Here is a 23998-nt window from a genome sequence, read left to right as displayed (position 1 = left end):
ATAATTTTTTAGGACAAAGATATTTCCCCCCATATTTAATAAAAAGTTATGTATAAAATTTTGTGCTAATGTAAATTTTAATTTTGAGAATTGGTATTTGTGTCCTATGAAAACATATTTTTGGAAGAACGCTCACTCCATGATGTTATACTTTTAAGAAGATTTTTTTAAAAAAGGTTATTTTCTCATGGCCTGATTAAAACTAATGATAACTGCCTATTTTGCAACACCACAACCCTTGTAATTCTTATAATATTTTTTCTTTAGGAGACAAGCAGTGGGTAAAAGAGGGTACAACTGTCCCTGTAACACAAATGAGAACTGAGGGAGGCAATTATAAAATAAGCTGGTTGGGATGTCTGGAGAAGGCAGTGTAAAGAGAACAAACTGAATTATTTTGTAAGCTTATTTTTTGCATCAGGGAACTTGTTAATCTCTTCAATATTTACCTTAACTTTATCATTGTTTAAATCTTAGTTTGTTCTGTCAGCTTCTGAATCCAAGTGAACAGGATTAATTGTACTTGGAAAGGTTTTCTTGAGTGATTTTTCTGAATATGAGGGGGAGAAAAAAGAGCTGGTGAATGATGCACAGCAAGACACTAACCAGGTGAAGATAAAGATAATTGGGGAAGTTTGGTTGTTTTATTTTTTTGTGTTTTGGGTTTTTTTTGTTTGTTTCCCTCTGGGCAGACTTCTACGGCCTGCAAGCTGCTTGGCCCTGACAAAGCAGCTGAGGTTCATCAGGCATCTACAGTGCAGCATGCCTGGCAGCTCACTGGGTCCTGTGGGAGTTATCAGTGGGAAATCAATTGTAAACAGTCTAAACTATACAGAATACCAGGGCTGCAGGAGGCGGAAAATAGGATGTTCTTATATTACAGTGTGGAGCAATACAAACCTCTGAGGAGGTAAAAGAAATGGAAATAATCTGACCATCTAGTTCAGGCAGGTGGTATTGCAGGAAAAAAATGATAAACCATAAAATTGGCTTTGGCCCTGAAAATAAAATGCTTAAAAATATAGCACATGATCATGGAATTTTTTCTTTTGTATAGGTAAAACGCTACCAAATCTGGTACAGATTCCTAGGTTCCTGCGTATTAGTCTGCAGAAAAATCAGAATCAATGGTTACTGGACTCTACAGGAAAGGATACCTTTTTAATGTTAACGTTGTTATCATAAGACTCACCATATGTAGCCTTCCAATTTTACTTCACAGGCCAGTCCAGGTGCTTTTTCACTGAAAAATAAAAAGGCCATTTTTATTTTCTTTATTTTTTCTTCAGTACAAATCAGAAATAAGAAATATTTTCATTATACTGTACATTCTGTTAAAAACTGCTTTTAAAAATTAACCTATTCCTCCCCATCCTTTTTGTTTTCACTGCCATCATTTCAGTAATGAAAATAACAAAAGTAAAGAAGTGGCACTTCACTCCTTCAGCCAAATACTATTTCTCTGGGAATGAAATAAGCTCAAATAAACAGGCCCTCATAAAATTAGAGCCACCTACAAGCCTGGATCCAGGTGTGTTGGAGAAGGAGTGAACAGATTCACTTTCACTGTGTGAACTCAGTGGAACTGCTCATCCTCACAAACTGTTTGGAGGAATGAGAGAGAGAGAAACTGAGGCACAAACACTGGAGGGATCCATAAGCTGTAACATGCATTTGCTGAGCAGGTGCTCCTGAGCACGCCATCAGCACAGTCCTGGGTGCTGGGGAGCCCCAGTGTCGCACACAAACACACTCGGGGCCTTGACTTGTGGCTGAGATCGTGTGGCAGACAAGCAGATATATTGAACACCTCAGTCTGAGACTTAAAACTGTATACAACTGAAATGCTTGTCATCACTCCGTAAGTAGACCTAGAGAGAGAAATCTGATTTCCCGGTTTCCAGCCTGGCACCTTCTCAGAGCAATTCCCTCTTTGGGCCTAACTGTCCCCTGAGGGAAGATGGCCGAAGTGGCAGTGTGCTCGCAGTGTGCAGTGAAGTACCGTGCTTTTCTGAAACAGTGTCTACAAATACCTAGCATCTGTTTCCTTTTCACTGACCTTAATCTTAGAAATTTCCTCTTCAGATCGTAATTGGAATAGAAATTACAAACAATTAACAACTATTTCATAGAAAATGCCTAAAGTTGAACTATTGTCTGCCTATTTGTTGCTTCCTTTTCTTATCTTTGTAAAGATATTCTTAGCACAACTGAGAATTACCACAAAAACCATCATGATTTAAGTGAGTGTGTAGAATAGGTTTCATAGCAAGCTATGGGTAACATGAAAATGATTCCTCGTTGTTAAAGCTGTTCTTGCCTTTTGATGTTTCCCTGTAACCTGAAGCTTTAAAATGGTCTGTCTTTGGAACATGCAACAGCTTGGCTCATTTAAATATGTGTTCTTCTCTGAATTTTGGAGAGGTGTCCTATATTATTTCTACTGTTCATCAATCAATAAGGACTTTGTGTAATAGAAACTCTCCCAGACTATCATACATAATGCTGGGAATACTTCAGAAATTCATCCAGACTAAACCAAATGTGAATATTGAACTGTATCTATGTCAACCTTTACTGACTTATCAATAAATGAGTTTATTGAATACATTGACTTTCAGGAATTACACCAGCTGCATTTTAACTAGGGTGAATATTCATCCTCATGTGATCTGCATCTGTATTTGTACCTATACCTGTATCTATCTCTATATCTATGCCGAATGTAGTAACAGCATGCCTAGAAAGGAATACCAGGATGGGTATAAAAGCTCATGAGAAGACCCAAGATAAGACAACATTCAGAAAATATTTGAAAGTTATAGAGGGGCAATCATAAAGATGATCATGTCTACAGCAATGAAAATAAATAAAAGATGATCATATTTCATGTAAATTGAGATGTATGAGCCTGCTGAGGGCATTTGCAAAAGACATGGTGTTAGGGTTATAAGGAAGTGAGTAAGTCTGTGTGCTGGTTTGAGTCTTTTTTTCCTAATACTATTTTTTTTTTGCTAATATAAACATATCTCAGGTCACTGTTAAAACATGCTGCTGAGAAAAAGAAAATGATCTCTTGCAACTTGTGTGATGAGAGCACCTAGACTACAAGAATCATAAGAAAGCAGGAGGCTTGCAGGATCTGGTCATCCAAAAGAATGGAAAACCAGACTGTGCATTTAGAGATCACATAGGTAAGTGACAACTATATAATCTTACCAGTGGTATAATCATCACAGAAGGTTAATTTTCTAGTTGTGTCCATCAGGATTGAGCAGGAACAAATAAACTTCATTTTTTTGGGTTCCCTTTCAATTGCAACCCTGTTGTCTGAATGTGATGCAAAGAAAATTGGGTTTTAGGTAGAGAAGATATTTTCACAAAAACTGTCTCTTTCCCAGGGAATCTCTCATTTCCCCCCAATGTAATGATTTATAGCTCAGATAACATATGGTGATCTTTCTCTGAAAAGTTTTCTGGTATGGACTTCCTGTCTATAATGCCCAGAGGTAGCTATGGTTTGGTAGGGGATTGAGGTCTGTGAAGGAGAACATGAGCATGTAGAGTGAATTAGCAAACTACATCTTCCATTAGGGAACAGAGCTCTTCTCCTTGCCTAAAACTTCATTTTTTACTTTCTATTAAAAACTTGAAAAGGGTCCATAGAAATAAACATTTCCTGCCAATGGAATGTAATTATTTTTTTAAAAAAGAAAATAATTCCAGAACCATGCTAGTATTTGGTTCCAGACATCAGTACTAACTACAGAAACTCCTTTTGAATTTATGATGCTCTTCTTTGGGGTTCTGCAAGACAGTGTGCCACATGAATAACCAATGACATTCCTGAAAGCTTTTCTTTCTATTACTGGCATGTGTGGTAACAGGCATTTGCAGGAGAGAAAAGTATGTGAGTATATCTGTGCAAACTGGGTTAATTAGGTATGGTTATGGTGTTTTGTATACTTTTCTGTATTAAATTTGTGTTTCCAATGATTTATCTAGCTGTAATGGAAAAGCTCATAAATAATAAAAAACCCAAGGTAATACAAACCACATATAAAATTAACTAAAACTATGTTAGGTTGGTGAAACTGGGTAATGAAGGCAATAAAATTCATAGTCATATTCCAGCCCTTGAAGGTGCCTAGCTGTTGTGAGGACCTGAGCTGTTGCTGGGGTCCTGAAGGAGCAAAGCACCTCACAGGTTTGCATGGGTGTTGTCTGGTGCAAGCAAAACCCAGAGGTGTAGTGTGACCTGCTATGCTTCGTTAGCAAAGGCTGTAGCCTGCACTGTGACTCTCCCTGTGCTTATGAGCTTGCCTTAGCATTCTTTTAACCTAGTTTTTTGTTCTCTGATTAAAGAGATTATGTGTAATGCAGAGCTACTGAGCTAAGCCCAGGGAGACCAAAATCTTTATTAAAGGAACAGATCATGATGCAAAACACATTAACTTTGTAAACTTAGACTGATGGGAACTGTTGGTGTTTTGTGAGATGAGAGATTTGGACAGCTATAAAGAGGAGCAGAGTTTTTGTCCATATTCAGTGACTGTGAATGCATAGGTGAAAGAGGATGAAGAATTCAGGGCCAGATTCTCTCTCCTTAATTATATGACATGTACCAAGGATGTAGATTAATGAATACATTTGGCAGCAATGTTGACAGAGTCACCATTTACCTTTCACTCTCTGCTGCTCATCGCTGTCTCTGCAATTGACCACTGTGCTATGGTAGGGCAAATAGCTGATGTGACTGAGAGGAAACCTCTACAGGGCTTTTTTTGAGGTGGATGAGTTCCAGTAAAACTTACCAGAGAAATTCTTGTGGAATAATGTAGAAGGAAATGGGTGCATATGAGGTTAAAGTATGGTTTCATGCAGGCAGGAGGCGATTATATGAGTATAATCTACTTACAAACAAGTAAACACCATATCTTGTAAATCCAATATAATTGTTTATAGAGGAATTCACTTCCCAACATAGCTTAATAGTTTAAGGACTGTGTGTCCTCTGACAAGGTCACCTAGTTACCCACTCCAGAGCCTCCAGTTTTATATCAATTCAATTATAATGGGTGTTTGGATGAAAGCAGACGAAAGCACATAAAGAGGGAGAAAGTAAGAACATAAGATCTGTACCAAACTGAGGCTCCATCCTTTCTCCTGTACTAAGCAGGAGATGCTTAAGGAAATAAAGTAAGGCTACAGGAGGCACATAAAGTGATCTTTGACATGTACTACTTTCAGTGCCTAAATATTTTGCACCTTTAGGGACATCCTGACCAAAACATTTCATCTGTATGCTGTACTTAAGAGCTGTTCATTAACTTTTCTACTGCAGTTGCTCTTTGTATCCATATCTAAACTTTATCCATCGTTTAATTATTTGTTTTGATTCTGTGTGACTAAGTTGTTAGGTGTCTTCTAGCTCCTGTTGTATGGGAAATAAAGAATAGCTATTTCCCTGCTCAACAGCTCTATTCCATTAATGTTTTTATAGCTCTTTACTACATTTCTCTCTCAGTCTTTTTTACCTAGGACATTGGCTCCTAATTTTGTTGTGTAACTTCCATATGGATACTGCTCCATGTCTCTAATCATCATCACTCTTCTCTGAATTGCTTTTAATTATGTTATATCTTTATTGAGATGGGATGACCAGAATAGCTCTTAATATTCTTTCAAGGTACTCTGCAGCTTTTAACATCACTGCAATGATGTCTCTATTACTTTCCTCATAATCACTAATACTCTTCTGATTTGATGCCTAAGCAATGAGCAGATATTTTCATAACATTGTCTCCAGTGATTTCAAGGTCCTTTTTTGAAGCTAATTTAGCACTTACCCATTTCTATGTATTCTTAGTTGGGGTTTTTTTTGAGTTCATTGATTTGCATATATTAATATTGCATTATATCTGATATTTTAGTAGCCAGTCACATACTCTTGTGAGATCCTTCTGCAACATCTCACAAAGAAGCAGTTTTACATTGGAAAACTCTACTCCCTCACTATTCACTTCTTTTCCATATCATTCATGGGTAAGTAGAGCAGCCCAAACCCCTTGGGAATCTACCATTCTTCTGAGGACTATCTGCTTACACCTAGCCTTTGCTTCTAACCTCTTACACAGTTATTAATTCACAGTGGGACCTGCTCTTGTATTCCACGGCAGCTTCTTTTCCTGAGTAGCTTTTTCTGCTCATGTTAAAGGTTTTTGGAAATGCAGATGCCCCATTGTACCTTATGGACCACACTGATCCATGTCCTTTTTCATGACTGACGAACTGACAAGCACACTGGAAGCATGACATCCATCTGTCATTTGGATTAATTCTCATTTTATCACATTTATTCATATGTCTATGAACTCTATCCTTTGTGTAATTTCAACTAATTTGCTCTATATCCCAGTATGGTTTACTGTGGTGTAGCTCTTTGAATCCCCATAGACCTTTTAAAAATTAGCTCATGTTTTCTGCCTTTTAGCCTCTTGGTACTATGGCTGATTTAAACATAAGGCAACACATTACACATTTAACATTTAATTTCCTATAGAGCTCTTGCATGAGCAGCATCTGGTCCCACACACTTGTTACTATTTATTCTACCAACTCTTTCAAAACCTTTTCAACTGACACTTGAATTTGAAACTGTTATTCTGACTCATTCCCTCTACAGAAAGGTGCAGGTGTGAGATCAGGTCTTAAATATAATGTTATATCTTTTTATATCTCTTTCCCACATTAAAAATAAATGATAAATCAATCACTTATTTGAGCATTTTCAAGAGAGTCTGTATGTGAGCCTGAGCATTTTTGCCAATGTTTTTTGAGGGAGAAGGCATTCAAGAAGATAGCTATGTATAGCTGTTTTTTCTGGTTGCATTTTAATTAATCTACTTTCCTGTTGTTTGTTGTTTTTATTTGTTTTGTTTTGTTTTGTTTTTTCCCCTGCTGTTCCCTCACCCTCCTTCTTGTAAGGGGTTCCTTGTAGGTGAAATCTTTTCTTCAGTCTAAGAAATTTTACCAGGAAATATCTGAGGGTCTGACTTTCTGAAGTTCCTTTTATGTGCTAGCTTGAGTACTATCAGTATGTTCAAAGCTGCAGCCTAAGGTGGCCAAAGCCTCCTCTTCACCTGCGTTTTTTCCAACCAGCATTTCAAAAAACTTCCTGTGCTTTTTAACTGCTAGTAACCCTAATAACAGCTCAAAACCCAGAGACCTCAAGTCAGCCTCATCAACACTAAACACTCCAGAGAACCAGGGCAAGGTCCTTGAAAATGCTCAACCAAAATGAGAGAAGTACTATGTGAAAAAAACCCACACCAAAATCACTTCAAAATTAAAAGCAGTGGCAAAAAAGGTCAGGAGGGAGCTATTAAATACATACTGGAGACAGAAGGATGTTCAGATTCTATAGGACATCATACTGTACAAAGGAGTTGATCACACGTCAGTCACACAGAACAAACCTTTGGCTTATCAGCCTGATTTACCAGGACTAGTGTTATGCCTGACAATACTCTGAAAAACCTTTTATTGGGTATTTAACTGCAGTCATTTCTTCTAAAGAAACCACCTCCAGGTTGTCAAATCTATCCAGATGAATTTCTAGTGCTAGAAAACTTGCTTATGAGCTTAGCAATAGCTGCATCCTTTCAAAATATGACTTTTTCAGCCTTTGCAGTCCTGAAAAGTACTTGGGACACTCGTGTTCTCTGCACCTCATGGTGCTCTGTTTAAAGAAGCCCAAGCCCACCCAAGGACACCCAATCCTTTGCCTGTGGGCTTGTTCTACTATCCTTAACTTTCCAGCACCTAGTGTTTTGTCTCTCAGTTATAGCTCTCTGGTTTTACTCATTGCATCCTCTGATCCTGAAAAGGCACTGGTTTTGTGAACCTGGTGCAATGAATTTCTGTTGTTCAGGGGAGCTTTCAGTTACAAACACAGCTGGAGTAAATGATTCATGTTAAGAACATTGCTTTGCACACAGGTGTTCTTAGCATGACTGAGGAAAGTAAAATTCAGTCCTCAGCTAGAAATGGAAAACAGTCAGATGCCCCTCATGGATTTTAAACTGCTTTTATTTCTAGCATTAGTAGCAGCCAGAGAAAAATTGGTTATAAAATTGAATAATTCCTACAAAATCCAGGATGAGAATTGAGAAGCCTCCACTCCTCAGGGGCCCATTTGACAGGGGTAAGAATTTGATGTTACAGGGATCTGGAAAACTTTTCAGGCTTGAAGCTGCTTCTGCAGACAGCCTTCACCTGCAAATATCTTCAGCATGGGAAGTCAGAAGTGGAAGAGGAGGGCAAAATTAAAGAATAGTGAACTCATGTTTAATGACTAATACAGGACTGAATTTGAATGCCTATTCCAGATTGAGATCATCTTTCTCAAAAAGCAGTCAGATTAATTCCTACTGAGCTGGTCACTGCATGGGATAATGGGTTAATGTGGTAGAAGTTGATTATACCCTGTGAAGAATGTGGAAACAGAAATTTTCTGTTTGGTTTCTGTTTTGTTTGAGTTTTATTTTTAACCCACCCATGTTATTTCTATTGTTTTCTTTGGCTTGTTTATTTTGCGTACTGCAGACTCCTTCCCAAATCTCTTGTCTGATGCATTTTTGCTGCAGTGTGAACAAAGTTTATTGCTAGTAAAATATTAGCTTTTCTAATCAGAAACTGACGTTATTACCTAATAGTTATTGCTCTGCATTACTAGCCAGATGTTGGAAATAATGGTCTTATAAGATGCTATTAATTTAAATAGGTTGACAATTTCAGGCTTTCGCAGCACAAGATTGAGAGACATAAAGAAGGAGAAAAATAATTTGCATAGCAAAGGTAATCAAAACCTTGTAATCTCAGGAATTAATGTCCAAGTGCAATACCCTTCTTCAGTCTGATAGCTGTGTAGTCACATAGGGTACAGAATGCACTCCACCCCAGAGCCCAGAGATTGAGCAGACCTCAGGCAGACAAAAAATATGAGACTGTGTAAATGTTTTTCTGAATCTGAACTAACACGTTTCCCCTCATCACAGCTGGCTTTTGGTCAGCTGGAAACATGGACAGAATGGGCATATATATCCTGCATCTTTCCATGGAGAGGGAAGTGCATGGTTACTGGGGGGATTTAAGGAGTTGTGGTTGTGCATGTTTAGCAACTGGCTGGGGAAAGTTCTCTCCTCTGCTGTGTGAATGTCAAAACTTTTCCCTCTGCTGATAGAAGAGGAAAATAGGAGCTCATTTGAGTCCAGATTCTGCTTTTTTCTGTCAAAAAAATGCTTCACTCAGCTTAAGAATTCATTTGTGGGAATTACAGTTCTAGGATAGAAACAAGGAACAAAACTTTGATACCCTGTGAGGTACCATTCTTTGATCTTCCATTCTATGTTGAAAATACAGAGTACTTCAATGTAACAGTTCTAGGGTGGAAACAAGGATCAAAACTTTGATACCCTGTGAGGTACCACTCTTTGATCTTCCATTCTATGTTGAAAACACAGAGTACCTTAATATAACGTAAGGGAATAAACCTAAATAATCACCAGATAACATTTCAGTGCATACCTGTCTATCCTTGGAGAGAGATTAGAAAGCAAATAGGTTTCAAATAATAGAATAATTAATAAACATGCTGAAGGGGTTTAGATGCAGTAACAATGAGGAAAAGAGGACATATTGGTATTCGAAAATAGAAGAAAGTACACAATAGAGCAGCGTTCTTTTGGACCAGAAAAGGTATACTGTCAAGGATGTACTGATGTTTCAGTGTCCAAGAAAGTCAAAAGTCATAGGCAGTAGTGCTTCCCGTGCTTGATTTTAATATGCATAATTGTCCAGACTAACTTTCAGTGAACATAGACACAGACCCCTATTCAGTTTACTGAGCTTAGTTCTAACTATGTTGAGGGAGAGGAAAAATGCAAAAGTGAACCCTCACTGCTGCATTTACTTGTAGCTCTTACTATTGGATTTGCTTGCTTAGTCTGTACTTTTTTTACAGTTTAACTGGGATAAAATATATCTGCTTACACATGTGATACACTTGTATATAATAAATATATAGACCGTGTTCCTTTCTGTTATTTGGCTAATCCTAATTATATCATCCAGGACAGGAGGAGCAAGAACAGGGAAAATAAGAAAGTAATTTAAATTTATTGTATTTAACTTTTGAAATCCCACATTAAGAGGTTTGCATTTTACTGTGATGTTATAAAACTAAACTGGTATCGTAAGAAAACACCGATGTTCCTTTCATATCTTTTTGTTTGAAAATATGGCTAGTATTATATTTATGTCTTTAAATGAACTATTTCTATTGTTATTAAAAATATCCCTTGGAGAATGAATATAAATTTAATAGAAACGTTCATTAAATCTTTATAGAAACAATTACTTTAGCCTTCAAGCATTCTCAGAATCTCAACTAAAAAGAAATTCTAAATTATGATGTCAAATTTGATCTGACAATGTCTTCTTTTTTTAAAAAACAACCTGATAGAATAAATGGAAATGCCACACTGATAACTGAAACTTACACTAAGAAATCTTTTCTGTGAAAAAATGCTTCTAATTCTAGTTGACTGGCATACAGAATGACTTACAGGTGATTACTTTTATTCATCAGTGATTATCAAACTATCAGTGTTGCGGTCTGTGAAAATGACATCATTGACTCACTTTCTTATCAGAGGGTTTTTTCACCCAAATATTATGGACTAGATGCAAGGAGAGCACTGAAGTACCTATTGTGGTACTGGCATAGAAGAGTTGTCTAAATCAAAAATAGTAATCTAAAGAAAACCTCAATGAGCTGTCACCCAGCACTAAAAATATCTAGATTCGCTAATTTAAAAAAAATTATTTTCTTCCAGAGTTGTTGATATCTGAGTAACTAACTGTTCCAATAACTAATATTTTTTAAAAGATAAAACATCACCAAGAATGGTGGTGAGACCAGCCCTGGAGTGCCTTGCAGGGTGTTGATTGCTCCGAACCATGCAGAGGAGCAGAGGTTTGAGCTTTCCTCCTTGGACAAGTGCAACAGAGGAAAACTCCAGGGAACCCATCAACTGTTAACTTTTGTGCAAGACCAACACCAAATCTGGCTGGCATGTTTGGAGAATGTCCACAGACTCAGACAAAAGTCCCTTAGGAGTTCCCCGTCTGAGAGTTTCATTCACGTCTGTGGCATCAGCACTACTGATAGGTCTTGGCCACACAGCACAAAGGACATCAAGGACAAGATCGCAGTGTCCGTGCTCACACTGAGTCATGCCATACCTTTATAAGACTATGCATGAACTAAATAGCTTCTCAGAAGGGGAACCTGTATGAGAGAAGCAGACCACTATTTCCATTTAGTTCCTGAGGGAGAAACAGGGCTCCAGTCATGTATGTGACCTACCCAGCATCAAATTAACAGATCAGTAGCAAAGCCAGCAGCGTTTATTTCTCAGAGGTGAAAGTTTGCTGAAATCTTTACAGGGAAAGCAAAGCACCATGATGCTAGATCAAAACTGACAGGAAGCTGATTCTACAGCTCCTTTAACCCCAGTGATGCTTGCTGACTACTGCCTTCTCTAGAAAACAATGGCAACATTAAATTTAGATAAATTTAACTGCTTTTCTTTCTAAGAAGTGGTTGTTTTTTTTTCAAGATGTGTTATTCTAGAAGATCTTTATTTCTTTTTAAAAAATGTACAGCCCTGTTTTACTTTCAACAAAACACATCAATATTATTAGACTAAGTGAATTATGAAAATACTAGATAGGACAGTATCTTTAAACCTTCACGTTCTTATAATTATTTGTGTCTAAAATCTCTGTTCAGAGGCATCCGATAGTTGAGAATTCAGAGTAGAAATAGATTTCTTCATTCAGCATCTGCATTTTATGGTTACATAATTATAACATTTTTAACAGCTATGTTTTTGTAGCACATTTTCCTGTCATATTTTTATCTTTTTTTCTGGGTTACAGTTTCTGGTTTCTCTTCTACAAAACAGATTCCTTCTACTATTTTTTTTCTTTGCCTTGTTAGTGTTATCAGTTCTTGTAATGGATTCACTTTTATGCTCAAAGTTTAAACAAAAATTGTGTTATCTGATAAAATAAGGTTATCTTCACCTCCATTCTATGCTAATTAATTCTCCTTATTTAATATTCACATTTTGCATTACTCAGTGCAGATGAAGAGTGATCTCAAGTGAGCAGCTTTTCCACAGGCCAAACTCACTGGTTTTACATGCTTACAGAGTTCAAAGTAGTAGTTATAGAATTCCTCATCTCTCCCCCTTCTTTTTCTCCTTCAAATCATGCTGTAAGGAAATTTCTAGGGACAAATCACTGTGAAGGCTTTTATCCATTGAGAAATGTACTGGCATAACTATACCACTGCCAATTACAATACCAACATAAACCCCCATGTGTTTATTCTGGGAAAAAGGTTCTTGTTTGGGTTATGTTGCTGTGGAGATGATATAATGCTAGAAGGGGCCGAGGGGGGAGTATAATTATGTTTATTCCATAACAAAATACATGTCTGTACAGTTGCTGTGATGTAATAACTAAAGGAGTATCATTTTAGTAAACAACTCATGTACTGGAGATCTGTAGCGCTGTGTCTCTTGTGTTGACGAAGCTTACTGACCTAATCACCATGAGTTAACTGCTGTGCATTAAACTTTCCAGAATATCTTCTTTATGTATAGCTTATTTTTCCCAAAAGAGGGCTAGGCTAAAATTTCCAAAAGCACTTGACTTAGCAGCCTTTTTCATATTTCTAAAAATGAACTTAGTTCTGTTAGAATCAATATAATTGAAAGTATTCAAGACTGTGTTATTTGCAAATTGTGAAAAGGTCATAGGGTACTGAATGGCTATTGAGGTTATACTAAGAGTTACAACAAAGAAAAATATTTCTTTGAAAATTTATCTTCAAAAGTGGATGCTTGCTTCTTTAGTACAAATTATTCAGTATTTTCCTCTTTACGATGCAGTCACAGTACAGAAACAAAATAATGTTGTTCAGGTAATGCAAAAAATTCCAACCAAAACGAAAACAATTAAAGAGGTGACTTAAGTTATGTTAGAGGTGTTTCCAGATGAGGAAGGAAGTTATGTGTAGAAAGCAGGGAAAATTCACACTGGAAAAGTGGCGTGAAATCTCAATACTATATTAACAAATATACAGTTGCTAGAAAAAGGATTTTGCCTTTCTCTTTTTGTGCAATCTGAGCAATCCTATTGCAAAAAAATTTGGTAAAAAACATAAAAATTTAATAATTTCAGAAATCCATTAAGTTGAAAATTGGTCTTAAGCATCAATATAGTGTTTATTTGTTGGTGGATTGGACAGCTGGAGAAAAATCACAGAACAATTACATTATTAGGAAGCACTTTCCAAAAGGGAATAATTTGAAAATATTTCTTTTGGGAAAGTTGATACATATTTTCCTCAACTAGTCTAATGGTGAAATCACTTGTGCTAGTATTTTGTATTAAATGAAGAGAAAAAATAATTAGAATTAAAATTGTGAAATTGCAGTTGGAGCCTAAGTAAAAGTCTTAATCCTTCATTCATAAGGAGTGGTTAACAATGCTTTTGTAATGCAGTTTTACTTACCATAAGGATAGCATTTGATGAATTGAATTATTCAGAAGATACTTAAAGCAGGAGTGAAAAGCAACACTATCTTCACTGACATGATGTCAACAATTACATTCCACTTGTTTTCCTGTTGCAATGTACCCATGTGAAGTGGACAGTATTGAGTTTTGTAGGTCAACATGGATCAGGTTTTCATGCATGAACTGAAGAAGAATGCTTGTGTTGCTTGTAATACATAGATATGTTCAAGTTTAATTGAAATGTGCCTTGTACACCTGTTCCTTTCCTCTTAGGAAATTAAATTGTGATATGTTCAGTGAAAGTGCTATGATGTAACATGTCTACACAGATTCTGAAAGAACTCATTATGATTTTTCATTATAACAAGCATTAGAGGAGGTTATCATTTATTTCTTGTTATAAAGCACAGACTTTTTCATCTTAAGAAGGAGGAATTTTGAAGAGAGCAGTTAATACTATGTTTTTTGAGGTTTTTTGAAACTCTTCACAACATTTTGGTGTGAAGGAGACACCTTTCCTTCAATGGCTGAAATGCCTGGTACATGACAGGCTCTGCTGCCTAGTTTTCAAGTTTGCTCTTACAATAAACTTCCAGAGGACATGCAGTCAGACAGCTTCTCAGTTTCAGGTTCTTTGCTTAGCAAACAAACAGCTGTGCACACTTTTGATATTTAAACAAGACAGCTTCATTTCAAATGCTTGTACAATTCCCATTAAAGTCAAGGAGAGCAGGACATGTCTGAAAACAGGACTTTTCTTTCACTTCCCTTTGGCCTTCTGATTGACATACCAGGAGAATGAACAGCATCTTGTTCAGGAAATTCAGTTTCAAAGCATTTCAAAGGGAATGGTAAATAATGAAGATAGACAGGACTGAAAACAGGAGATATGAGAGAAAGTAAAGAAAGATAACAGGAAAAAACCTGTGCAACATTATTGGGCAGTAGAGAATGAATGATGCTACTAACATCTTCCCATGAGCTACTGTTGTCCTGGTCATACCATACAGATGTGAATACTGCTTTGTCCAGCCTTGCTTGGAGCATGGGAGGCATTCTCCTCCTTCCCTCTTTTACAAGGCCAAGGTGTCTTGACATTTCTCCTTTCCATTGGCTCTTTCAACATATTTTAATTGTTTCGAGAGTCTTCCATGTGAAGGATCAAATAGAGCCATATTCTAGAAAAATGCAGAATAGTAATAGAAAGGACCTCACATGACCTAGTCCCATTTTTCAAGGCAGGAAAATCCTATTCATAAACAGTTGACGATGGTCTGATTTGTTTTCAAAGACCTTGACAGCTTCTCCAGACAATCTAATCAAGGATTTCACTAATATTTCTAACATTTATTTCCTTAATATTTAATCTACGCGTTGCTGCAGTTTTAAGACTATTGCTTCTTACCCTACAGGCCACAGATATGAAAAATAAATTGTTTTTATCATCATCCTTTCAGGTTGTTGGAGGTTTATCGGTACCCTCTCTCTGGTTTCTTTAAACTAAGCAATCCCAGTTCCCTCTTTTTCCATATATTTTTTGGAACAATGCGCGAAAATTTGATACAGGATTCCAGGTGAATCTATACCAGCACTGTGTGGGAAAATTATTTCATGTGATTTTCTGTTTGCAATCTATCTCATATTAAAATTTCTGGGGGGTTGAAACAGCTTGGCTTTGTTAATTTATGATCAGTTTGTCTCAGCTTTTAGAGCTTTTTAAAGATACTCCAATATTAGCAGCCTAAACACTTGAAAAAGAGACCTTGGCCATTAAAATTATGAAATAAAAATGCAGGGAACTTTTGGAATAAGTATATGCTTATTTCTTATTCAGCATTGGATTCCTTAAAATTCATCTTCTTGAATATCTCATTTCCATCAGAGGTAAGAAACTATTATTTTGTAAATGTCTGCTGAAATTATCAAAGATTATCACTATTCTCAGAAGATGAGGGCTTCTAAAAGAGCGCATAAACTGGCAATAAAATTGTGAGATTTGATAGCACCAGGCTTCAGGAGATCACCAGCAAGAACAGATTGCTAAAATCACCTGGGAGTGGTTTTGCAAAGCTCTAAATTAGTGAAAATTGATCATGATTTTATCTTGGGATTCCACAATTGAGTTTTCAATTCCCATTTTTTTGGCTGCAACCTTGGCTGTGCAGTTGACTTTCTACAATTGCTTTCCTTAGTCTGATCTGAAAGGGTTCACAGCTAAATAGTCATCCCCCTACTGTGAATTGACAGTGTCCCATGCCATTGACCCCAATTTTATATTGCAATGTTAAAAACCGAAGGGACATACCTGGATATTGAAAAATGTAGATCATAACCTCTGTTGATTATCAATGGAATAATAAAAAATGGGCTGGAGATCAAGAAGGAAAATATACAATTTGTGGTGAGAGCAATACTGCAGAGGAAACTTTGGGAAATAATTTGAAATACTGTAATAAGGAGGAGATACCAAAGGTGAAGAGTGGAAAAGAATATGTGTCCTTCATTACACAGCAGAAACTTCACTGAAAAAGCTCCCCCTTTCCCTAAATCACACAGAGATCAGATCATATAGATCTGGGCCAAGAGAATGTATCTTTTTTTTTTTTTTTCAAATGAAGATCTGTACAGTCAATCTTTCACTGCAGGATTGAGTCTTTTACTCAATCACCCTTCTAATTGCAGAGAAACCTCAACCCAGATAAGGTCTACTGAGCAGGGGAGAATCGGGTGCTGTAATGTAAATAAAAGAGATGAAAAGGAAAACTTTAAAAACAGAAGAGAAATTGCACCATCATAACTCTGTTGCAAAAAATTCACAGGCACAGAGGTACATTTCTGCATATTAACAACAAAAACCAGATCATAGCACTGGTATTGACCTACATGCCAGGTAAACCTCAATCTGATCTTCCTCACAGATGAAGAGCACCAAAGGGCAGCTGGAACCAGGACAATCTGACCCCCAGAACACAGGCTGTAGGACTTCATCACATACCTCCACTCCACAACTTCTGGTTCTGGCACAAACTTGTCTTTCAGCTTGCTTTTGTTGTTTTTCCCTAGTTGCCTGCAGGTTCTTGGACTTTGTGTGTCTCTTATTTCCTCTGCCTTTGAGGGAGTTTCCCCTGTTCTGCACTCTAGAGTTAAAGCTAATAAGACCCACCTGGTCTCGCTATCAAGCAGCATGAATCAGCAGCAGCAGTTTTGTGTAGTGTCCTAGCACCAGACAACTCGGTACTGTTGTAAGTGATTTTTCCTGTGATAAAAGTAGATTTATAATAGTCCATACTATACAATATATGCTGATAATTAACTTACAGTATTTTTCCACTGTAAACTTTTTTTTTTTTAAGTATGTCTTGTCTATTATGTTACAATCAGAATAGACTGCCTTTTCTGTGTGTTGTGGAGAAGAAATGATTGCTCTTTTCTTAGCAGTTCCTGTCCAGCAGCTAAAAAGCTGAAATGATGGGTAATTGTGGAATTTATATACCTTTCATTGGGTGTACTATAGGCATTTTTGCTATAAGCACCACTTTCAGTTCATGACAGGAATTCTGACAGATACATCTCTATTTCTGTTTTTAAAAAGACCATTTAAAGAATATGGAAGAACTAATTTGGAAAAAAAAAAACCCAAATCACTGGACAAGGGCTGTGTGTATTGGAAAGAAAAGCTATAACATTAGAAAGGAAATTAATATCTAGTATTTTGGTCCTAACAACTAACTAACATTTTTCTTGCTTTGGAGGAGTGGTCTGACTCTAGTCTTGAGGCTTGAAGAAAGCAGCATCTGAATTTGAAATGAAATGCTAATGATTTGGAGGGGTGTGGGGGAGTCTTGGCTCAAAATATGTTTATTAACTTCTGTAATGGGTGTGGATGCCCACACTACAAATGCCTCTGTTAAAATTATATGTCACAGGGGAAAATTAAATTTATGGATTACTGCATTTTAATTTTCAGACACAGGCCAGTGTCACTACTGTGCCTTATGATCCTTGATGCTTTCTGTTGCATTGGGACTCTGGTATAGGTTGTACTCACTATTGCTTCTGCAATGTAATTTACACTTACTAATTTGCTACAGATTGACCTTTTAAGACAACAGAAGATAAATAATGGGCTTAGTGAATCCCTAGAGCACCTTCATAAAGGTTTGGCAAAATAGCCCTAATGATCCATGCTTTTTTAAGCTTTGCATTTGCATAGCATTAGGGATGATGCTGACATCCAGTAAATGAACAACACCAAGATATCCAACAAACTAGCTGAGAGGAGCATCTTTTACCTTGCACTCATATCATATGCTTTGTGATAGTAACCATTTGCACAGAGGGGTAAGTACTTCTGAAATTCTTAGAAAGAGCCACTAAAAAAAGAGGAACTGCCTGACTTGTGGAGCCTGCACAGCTATATATAGCAGCACAAAACTGGTCTATAATTCTAGTCAATAGCATGGCTCATTTCGAAAGTTGTACTTTCCTGGATACTTTGAATGAGAATGATGCCTCTAATAGCGTTCTAACATGATAGTAAATGTCCACTTAAATAATAATTTAAGGATTTAGTACTTGGGTTTAGGAAAGTAAATGTCTCTCAGTATGAGAAAGGCCAGGTTGTGAAGGCATCTGGATCAAGCCCAAAACACTACCACAAATCACAGTGGTAAAAAGCTCTTACAACAGTATGGATAATAACACATATATTCCTATAATGAGGAAGGAGAATAAAATGTTAATTCGCCCAATATTTAATAGATTTATTAGCAGAATGAAGCAGATTTGAGAGCGCTGAGACTTCTTAAGGAAACCTAGATGGATTTGGAAGGGTCTTTTTTGAACCAGATTTTGACTGAGAATGTGACATGTTGTGGTTTAACCCCAGCTGGCAACTAAGTACCACGCAGCTGCTAACTCTTTCCCCTCCTGATCCCTGCCCCCAGTGGGATATGGAGGAGAACTGGAAAAAACGTAAAACCTATGGGTTGAGATAAGAACAGTTTAATAATTGAAATAAAGTTTTAAAATTATTATTTTTATTATTAATAAATGTAATGAAAAGGAAAAAGAGAGAGAGAGAGAGGACTAAAACCCAAGAAAAACCAGTGAAGCACAGTACAATTGCTCACCACCTGCTGACCAATGCCCAGCCAGTCCCTGTGCAGCAATCTGCCCTTTCTAGCCAACTCGCCCCAGTTTATAACTGAGCATGATGTTCTGTGGTATGGTGTATCCCTTGGGCTGGTTCAGGTCCGCTGTCCTGGCTCTGCTCTCTCCCAGCTTTTTGTGCACCTGCTTACTGGCAGAGCATGGGAAACTGAAAAGTCCTTGGCTTAGGCTAAGTGCTACTTAGCAACTACTAAAACATCAGTGTGTTATCAACGTCATTCTCATACCAAATCCAAAACACAGCACTGTACCAGCTGCTAAGAAGAAATTAACTCTATCCCAGTCAAAACCAGGATAATGTCAGAATAAATCACTGCTCTTTCCATGGTCCCAATGCCCTGTGCTGTGGCCTGTTGAAGTGTCAGAAATATGGATGGTATGGGAGACACCCAAGCAATACCCTTATTGTATGTGAAGGTCTATGGGCATTTACTGTACACCTGAGAAAAACTCTTGGGAGAAACAACCTTTAGCTATCGTTTGCATTTTACTTCCCTTGTCATTAAGTTGTTCTCTAGGTTTTGATAATGGGAGATGCTATGAGGCAGCAAATATTAGTCAATGTGCATGCTGTCTTTGGAAATATATATGCATAACAGTGTATCGCTAAGCATTATGCCACTTAGTAGAGTGATACCATGGAAATCACAAAGCCATAAAATTCCTCAATGTTGAAAGATCTCGGTTTTTAAATCAGGATCAAGGCAGCCCTGAGTACACCCAAGCAAACCTATACGCAAGCAGCCCAAGTGGCCATCAAAAGTACCAGACACTGCCTTGTGCAGAAGTTTGCTTTTGCCTGGGTCAAAAGTGGTGCAAGACTGAGGCTATGGAAAGAATTGTTATACTTGGAAGATACTTCAGAAGAGACTATTTGAAAATGAAAAAAGTAAATAGCCAAGGGAGAGGATAATCAATGAGGATTTTATGTTGAAAGTAGATAACATAACTGAAGGATTTGCACTCAGAAAGCAAGCTGGTGGAAAAATGGAGAAAATGAGTAAAGAGAGTTTTTTTGAACCTGTATTTCTTTCTCCTTTCCCCCTTTTTCCTTTCCCCTTCTCTTTTCCCCCACCTTTTCCTTTTTCCACCTTCCCGCTCTCCCCACCCCCTACCCCCAATGGAAGTTTCTGAGATCATTTAAGGCTGAGGAAATAAACCAAGCCCAAGAGAAAGCATCAGTTACAGAGAAAATGTTATGAAAGAAAAAGGTATGATAGAAGCTACTATGAAAGGGAAACAGACCAGAATACCTGGGTGCCATGAAAATCATGAAGGAAAAGAGGGTTGGATGTTATAATATGGTGGAGGGAAATGAATGAGATAAAATGTGAAATGGAAGTGAAAATTCGTGATGGATGAAGTTAATATCAATAAGGCACAGTACATGTGACAGGTAGGCACACATGGAATGCAAGATTTCCTCTCCTATCTTTCACCTGGAAGACTACATATATGACTAAGAGTATTAGTAGGTAATATTAAGAATATTAAGAAAGTAAGCTTGGTAGGACAAAGTAATCTAGGGTGTCAAACACTATATATCTGGTCTCAAAATATTGCCTGTTTTGTTTCACGTTAATCGTAGACTTTGTAGGAATTAAGCAATAACCAGTATGAGTAAAATTATCAGAATAGGAGATGAAATAATCACATTTTAATTTTGCTTGCCAAGTGTTGTCTTTAAACAAACAAAAACCCTGAGTAGAATTAGGAAGCAATTATTTTCTTCTCCTATGAGAACATGCAGAGTAAAAAAAAATTCATCTCAAAAGAGACTGAAAAAATCAGAATCTTAAAAATATCAATAAACAGATGAATCAAAGGAAAATTAAATGAAACTCAAAACAGTGGAAAAGGTTTGATGATGTCAATACATAACATTTTGACATTTAAATTTTTACTATTTTAAAAATAAAAATCAAAACAAAGATATATTGATAATGATAACAAAAAAAAAATAAGTGTTTTGAAAACACTGAGAGGACCCAGTCAGGCAACTCCAGAACTTACTCAGCCAGTCACACTGATCAGTGAAGCCCACTGCTTATTGAGCAGCTTGGCCTGACTCACAGTTCCCAGCTGATGTTTCTTTGGCTGCAGTTTTTCTAGTCATGTAATCCTTTCCATTCAGCTGCTCTCAACTCCAAAGAGCAGAGCAGGCTGAAACTTTTCTTTCTGCTTTGCTTTCAGTCCTGAAGAAAAGATCTTGGATTTTTCATTCAAGGAAAAAACCCTTTGAAGAGTTTCAGTAAGTCTTGTCATTTCTGTTGCTCTCAGGGCTGGGAATCCTCTGCTCTGTGGCCTGTGGCAGATGTGATCTCCTCTGCTTCTTGCTGTCCTACTCACGCTGGTTGCTTAATATATTTACACAGAAATCTGGGCACTTCTCTGCCACTCAGATATCTGACCCTTTTTCTTCTGCTCTTCGCATACCTGCATTAGGAAAAGCCCTGGTGTGTGTGGGAGGACACAGTTATACAAGAGAAAAACCAATAATGTCAGTTTTCTTGGTATTACTCATTCTACTCAAAGAAGCAGTTTATGGCAGAAGAGCCTTTCCCACTTACTTTCTGTGCTCTAGGCCTTTGGGATGCAGTACAGCAGCAAACCTTTCGAGGACAAGGCTTCCTTTTTTGTTTGTTGAACATCTAGCACAATGGAGCCCGAGCCTTTACTGTGGCACTGAGGCTCTGCTTTAATACAGCTAATAACAAGAGAGCAAGAAACAGGTAAAACAGCACACAGCAATTTGCTGAAGCAGATTTCTAAATTCCTTTTATGTTACCTGTACTAAGAACCTCCATATTTATTACTACCCTTTCCCACTAAGCTCTGCCATCATTAGTCTGTCTAGCTGGTATTTATAATGGTGGGACAGACTCTGGTGCACCAAATGCATTATAACTTTCAGAGACTCTTCTAACCAACAGCTAAACGTGAGCAGTAAAAGCTGACATGAAAGCTTTCTATAATTGCTATAATTATGTAGAAGCTTTAGAATAAAACATCATTCCTCCCTGCTCCCCTTTTACCTTTGAAAATTCATTCTCAAGGAAAATGAAAAGGAATTGTTCAATAGTGGGGTCATTCTATTATGACTGATGCTTTTGATTGGAAATTAAAGCCACAGTGATTACAAAGTGGATACATCACCTAATTATAATGTTGGTTCTTGTGGTAATATGTAATAATAATATACCTCATTTATATCACTTCTTTTGTGGTATAGGATTACAGGAGCTGGAGAAACATGGCCTAGTTATAATTCTTTAAAAGTTATTGCTGGAATAAAGCTAGAGCTGATAAAACTGAAATCGCATCACAGCACTGAAATAAAAGCTTTGTGAAGATGTGGGAGAGAGGAAGGACCCTTTAAGAACCTTTTATAACTAGGGAGTATTTTGAAGATTTGAAGGTCACAAAGAAAGATGTTTGCAGAGGCAAAATATAAGGTGGTCCTGCTCTGTGGGGATGTGGCCTTCAGACAGAACAGGCCCTTGCCGTTCAGCCTCAGCAGGCAAACTGGGATGTGAGATGCCATTAATGCATTGCAATATGTCCAACATAAGTCCATTTTTCATTTTCTGATATTAAAATTCATGTTACAAGGGCTGCTGGAGAATTGCAGGCTTGAAAACATGCTTTTTTCCTATGCTTTTGGTCTGCCCATAGTTGTGGCATCTGCAACAGTGCGGGGCAGGAGACCACGTTACTTTCAAGACTCCTCTTGCAGGTGCATTGCTGTAGGTCAAGCTTCCCCAGTATAACAAGAGCTGAGGTCCGTTGGCTGTCCCAGCCAGAAACACATCTCTGTGCAGAGTTCTTTTTGTCAAATGGGAAAACATCCAGCACACAGACTGAGTGCTGCAATATCCTTCTCTTCTGCTTATACAGCAAGAATCTAGGGTGAGTGGCAGAATTTCTGTATTTCAATGTCTTTGTGGTCAAAAACATGGCAAAGAGCCTCCAAGGATTTACAAATGCCTAAGGGAATGGGTTGTCCACTACCTAGTGATATAAATGAGAATTAGCTCCTTAAATTCTGTCTACATCTTGTGAAGAAATCTGTAAAATCTACCTTATATGCTTAGATAACAAAACAGTATTGAAAATCCATTCCTAGTGTGTTCATGCTACAGCTGTGGATCAATTAAACATAGTTAAATTATGTAGAAATGACCAGATTTTCCTCTCAGAGGAGTCACTATCAATCAGAGTTGTTCTCAGTTTACGTTGGCAGGAAAGAAAGCAAAATTTCACCAATATTAGATTGTATATAAATAAAACAAATAAAGCAAATTGGATATGAAAAGAAAGCTAATAAGAAATTGATATTAAGAAATATCTAATAAAAAGATATCCATTACAATATAGACAGGAGGCTTCTGAAAAAAAATTTTAAAATATGGGAACCATCTTTATTGCTATTTAACATGCCATCACCAGAATGAACAGCCTGTTGGGATAACAGGCATTTTTCATATTGTTTAGGACCCAGTAGTTCCTGGGTTATGATGTTGTGCAAAGAGTGAGTTTAGCAATTATGTTTTACACATACAGCATAAAAATGTAGAAGGGATGCCACTGGTATTGCTGTCAGCAGTAGTGTCACAAAACTGCAGAAAAAACAGGAGGCATTTTGAATCTGTGGACTCACAAAAATAGTAGCTCTGCTTTTGTGCATAGTATTTGCACGTGTCTCTTCTCTCTTCTAAGATGTCATCTGTTGTTAAGCTGATTAGCCTGCCTCTTCAAGCCAGGCAGAGAAATCCCAGGGATTTCACTGCCTTAAAAATCTCCCTTGGCCAGAGAAGCATAGTAGCAACATGGCAACGAGATGGTTACAAATGGAATGCAATCAAGTGACATGACTAATGATACAGAGCATGTCTGTGGCCACAAGGCCATCTTTTAAAAAATGATTAGCTACTCTGTTCTATTCTATTTGTTTCTTACATTGCAGCTGTCAACTTTGCATCAGAGCCCTAGTTATTTCCGTGACAGATTGTCTGTGCAACACCAAAAGACTTGCTTTTTGTGCTGTCTCTAATGCATTCTTGCACGTTTTATACTGTCTCCAGGGTAGTATATTTTTCAGCTTTATCCTGCAATCATTCAGTAGGTAATTATTACCCTAGAACAATGAACAACTCATCCAGCAACACTC

This window comes from Falco cherrug, chromosome 8 (assembly GCF_023634085.1).
Source record: "Falco cherrug isolate bFalChe1 chromosome 8, bFalChe1.pri, whole genome shotgun sequence".
In the NCBI taxonomy this organism is placed as follows: Eukaryota; Metazoa; Chordata; class Aves; order Falconiformes; family Falconidae; genus Falco; species Falco cherrug.
This window is presented reverse-complemented; position numbering follows the sequence as displayed.